The 4,447-nt window shown below is 48.5% G+C and overlaps 1 non-coding gene across 1 annotated transcript; it reads right to left on the reverse strand.

The window, feature by feature from the left end:
• Positions 1-1,405: 1,405 nt before the first annotated feature.
• LOC129062829 (small nucleolar RNA SNORA42/SNORA80 family) lies at positions 1,406-1,537 on the reverse strand. The gene has a single exon (XR_008528315.1). It is a non-coding gene; the product is annotated as a small nucleolar RNA SNORA42/SNORA80 family (small nucleolar RNA).
• Positions 1,538-4,447: the final 2,910 nt, after the last annotated feature.

Consider the following 4,447-nt stretch of genomic DNA (forward strand, 5'->3'; position numbering starts at 1 on the left):
TGAACTTATCAAAACACACACCGTGTCCCAGTGATGAACACCACTTCTCTATGTAATGTGCTAATAGAAATACATATTTTTCTCATTCACCATCAGATAGCAGTTATGAGTCACGCCCTCAGGAGTCGGGGTTCCAATTAAGGATCTTGATGGGGAAGATTCCAGACTCAGTGCTCTGGGCTTGTCTGCTGTTCCTTCCCCCTGAGAGCATTTTTTTAAAGTGCAGATAATGTGCTGGGAGCACAATGGTCCCAGCCCTCGAAAAAATTCGTGGCCTAGGGCTCAAGATCCCACTTACATCTTCATAAAGAAATGCCACATTGACTTGATAGTTTGCCATAAGGAAATATAGCACAATTCAGGTCAAAATGGCATGCTTCTCCATGACATCATCTTTAAATCTGACACAGTCCAAGCTTCAGGCCTTGCGAGGCCCTGGGCCACGTCAGATGGAAGCCGGGCCTCCCCTAGCAGAGTGGGCTGCAAGCGCGTGCCCCTGCGGGCTCTGAACTCCGACCCTGAAACCACCGCAAGCTTAGGAAAACCAGAGGCAGCGAGGAAGCCCCTCCCTGCCTTTTCTGGACAATACTTCAGAAGTGAACTTGGACAACCAGAGGGCCATAAAGAAGGATTTCCTTTGTGATTATCATAAAATTAGCACACTGTGGAATTTTAGATTACAAAATAGGAAAAGAAGTTTGGCGGGAATGGAAATGGCGCCCCAACAGGGCGAGAGTAGCAATTCGTTATCATCTCAAGAGTATGAATGACAATGGGAAGCCCCAGTCAGCAGGGAGGGCTGAAGGAACTGGGCGGCCTTCCTACCTGGGTGTACCGCGCGCCAGACTAAATGGGAAAAACGCATGTGCCTGTATTAATACAGATATATTTGGTGAAACGAAAAATGTGCCAAAGGCTTTTTGTATCTAAAAAGGAGCAGAAACGCAACATAGTATGGCACATAAATATATACACCAAACAACAAGATTTTTTTGAAATTATAAAATCACGGCGAAGGACACACAGGAGCCTCACCCGCGTCGCTCCGGGGAGGCAGGAAGGGAAGGAGATGAACAGGCCGGCAGGGCGGCTCCAGGGGCTGTTTATAAAGATTTCTTGTTTTGAAAAAGATGCAGAGAGGAAATACTGCAACATGTGAAAGTGTGTTCAGTATTAGTGTTTGCACATTAAATTATTTTTTTGTGTGCCTTTTTGTGTGTGTTTGAACATTTTTTTTGAAGAGTGTCTAGGAAGCAGTCATGGCTAAACCCACTTACTTTGTAAAGTATAGGAATTGGAACGAGAAGACCATCCAGCTCCATTTATTCAGCTCCCTTATTTTAGGTGACAGAAAAAAAACACCACAACAGTGGGCCTCGCGAAATTTTTATGTGCCTATTTTTTCCACTGTGTAACCTGTTTCAGCGCCCGCAGCCCACGGGCCGAGGCCAGATGAGGGTTCCAGGCCAGGGTTTGCTCTGGCACGCGCTCTGAGAGAGACCCAGGGGGTGCACCTGCCATAAACCCAAACCCACGCGTCCTGAGGCCATTTTTAAATTGAGGGGTTTCCGAATGCTTTCCGGCATGCGTTCCGCACATCACAGACGATCACCAAGCCCTGGTGAAAGAGATGGGAAATGCTGCCGCACAGCGTTCACCTGCTGCCCGTTGCCCGCATTCACCCTCGCCTACCAGGAGGGGTACAGGGCTGAGGCCTGGGGCGTCAAACCCCGTCGCTGCCCTGCCTCCGACGGCCAGGCTGGGCCGGTAGTTGTCAAATAAGAGAGCACGCCTGTCACCTGGGAGTGTGAGGAAACGCGGTTTCCTTGGCTCTGCTGCTGAAGACACTGATGAGGGTGGGACTGGTGGGGAAGCTGGTGACTTTTATTTTTAATGTGCCCTTCAAGAGGCTGAGGATGTGGGTGCCTGGCAGGCTGCATTTTGAGGACACCAGCTTTAGCATTTGGGGCACCTTTTCCAGATACCTGCTTTCGTTTGCTCTTCTTTGAAGAAAAAAGAAAAGAAAACAGGGGTAAAAAGGAGCCCTGGCTTACCGTGGTAAACATGAGCCCTCAGAAATGAGGGCAAGGCTCATCACCCAGCCTCCTGGGGAAAAAAATACCGCACTAGTCGCCAAAATGCAAGTAGATTCTATATCGAGTTAGAAATGGAATCGGCAAGTTTCCACTGTAGGTGCCAGGGAAAGCGGCAGGATGGTAAGGCAATGCTTGAAAGAAAGGAGTCCAGCCCCTTCCCCCCGTTCTTGATGGGCAGAGGGAGAAAACAAGGAAGCATCCAGCTGAGAAAGAACCTGCTGCTGCTTCATCACAACCGTGTCAGGGCATCTTATCCATGTTCACGTTGGCAAAGCGTTCTCAGCCTCTCTGATTAAAAAAAAACAGGGGGACAAAACATCAGCAACATGTTTGTTATTATGACATTGAAGCAGAGGCCCAGTGTGGAAATGAAGAGAGCCGCTGACACGCCGCCTGCAGAACTCGCAGGAGGGACAGACTGGTGGCCAGAACTTCAGAATGACATAAACTAAACCTTATGCTTCATACTGCCCCCTACCGTCCAAGCTGCATTTCCTCTCCAAAGTCACGGCAGCTTCTGTAACACAGCTGCCGTGAACAGCGTCATCTCTTCTGAAAGGTGACAAGTCCTGGGAAAGCCCTCAGTACTAACGTCATGGGCATCGGTCACCTTGGAGGCTGCCCAGAGGTGACACCGGAGGAGTCTTGGGGGAGGCTGTTGAAAGGGCCCACGTGTCCTTTCCGAGGGCCAGGGAAGCTGGGGCACAGACACCGATCCAGGCTTAGCCAGGAAGACCACCCACTGCCGGCTTCGAACTTTGAAAGAGTGAAGCAAAGAGTCAGAGATGAGGACCCAGTCCTTCAGACAGTAACGACGATGGCAGCAGAGCAGGGACCACGTCCGGAGTCTGGCATGGCAGAATCCTCACGACCAGGGCATGATTTAGGCTGCGTTCTGTCCTGGGGGCTTCCTTTAGTCCTGCAGTTTTCCGTCTTCCCAGGAGCTCTCCGTGAGCGATCCAGGAACCTTTCGGTGCATTTTTTCCTGCTTGAGTCAGCCACAGTTTGTGCCTACCGCTCGCATCTAAAAACCCTCGCTGAATCAACCAAGGCCTCAAAGGGGGGAAGAGTCCAAGTAAAGGAAACTACCTACTAAAAAAAAAAAAATCCCTGTAACTCATTCCAGAGCTGATAAAGTCAGGAGCTTCAAAGCTTCGTTTGTTATTCATGAAGAAAACACGTCAAAGATCTCTGAACATTTAACAAGTGGCACAAACAATTTACTCAGAGTTTCCTGTGCTAGGACTTTATCTCCAGGAACTTTTCCACAAGGTTTGAGTTACAAGCAAGATGGGGATACTATTTGGGGGGATCTGGTGGAGAAAAGAGATTGGGTAGGAAGGAGTGGGAATCAAGGGTAACATTTAAGAAATGTCTGGTTTGAGATGCTCCTGAAATATCTGAAGCAAGTACTAAACTGGTGCTTCCATGGGTGTAAGAGTCTGACGGTCAAGGATATTTGAAAAAAAGAATAAATTGGACAGACATCAGCGAATGGATGACATTTAAAGCCACATAGGGAGATATCTAGGAAAAAGAAACTAGAAGAGGAGAATGAACCCTGGCCAGCATGGCTCAGTTGGTTGGACATCATTCAGCAAAGCTAAAGATTCCCAGACATGCCTAGATTGCGGGTTCGGTTCCCGGTTGGGGCACATAAGAGAGGCAACCAATTCTGTTTCTCTCTCGCATCAATGTTTCTCTCCCTCTCTTTCACCCTCCCTTCCCCTCTCTCTTAAAAAAACAAAAACAAACAAACAAACAAACAAACAAAAAACAGAGAGAGAGAAGAATGAGATGACATTTTATAGAGGTCAGGGAGAGGGTGGCCCAGTGAAGGAAAGTGGTTAGAGGTGTATGATGGGATCGGAGGGAACTTTAGAGAGTATTGAGGGCAAGCGAGAGAGGAGAGTGAATGAAGAAAAGGCAGTGGACAGCTCTCTTGTACCACATTACAGGATGGCCATATTAGATGAACTTGAATTTGACAGCAGGGAGGTACCGATGGCCTTGATGAGAGAAGTTTATAAGGAGCAACGGAGCCAAAAGCTAGACTGGGGTGGATTGGAGAGTTCATGGTAGGTGGTCGAGCAGAGATCACGAGGTGTGTAGATGACTTGGAGAAGCTTTGCTTTGAAGGGGAACAGAGAAAGCGGGGAGAAAACCTTAGGGCCCATGGAGTTCAGAAAGGACTAGTTTTTAATGCTGGGATACCCCAGCGCATATTTGTATGTTAGTGGGCATCGTCTGGTGTGTGTGTGTGTGTGTGTGTGTGTGTGTGTGTGTGTGTGAGAGAGAGAGAGAGAGAGAGAGAGAGAGAGAGAGAGAGAGAGGAAACCAGAGGGAGGAAG

Source organism: Pteronotus mesoamericanus, unplaced genomic scaffold (assembly GCF_021234165.1).
Source record: "Pteronotus mesoamericanus isolate MK-2021 breed Mesoamerican mustached bat unplaced genomic scaffold, CSHL_Meso_final contig_163, whole genome shotgun sequence".
In the NCBI taxonomy this organism is placed as follows: domain Eukaryota; kingdom Metazoa; phylum Chordata; class Mammalia; order Chiroptera; family Mormoopidae; genus Pteronotus; species Pteronotus mesoamericanus.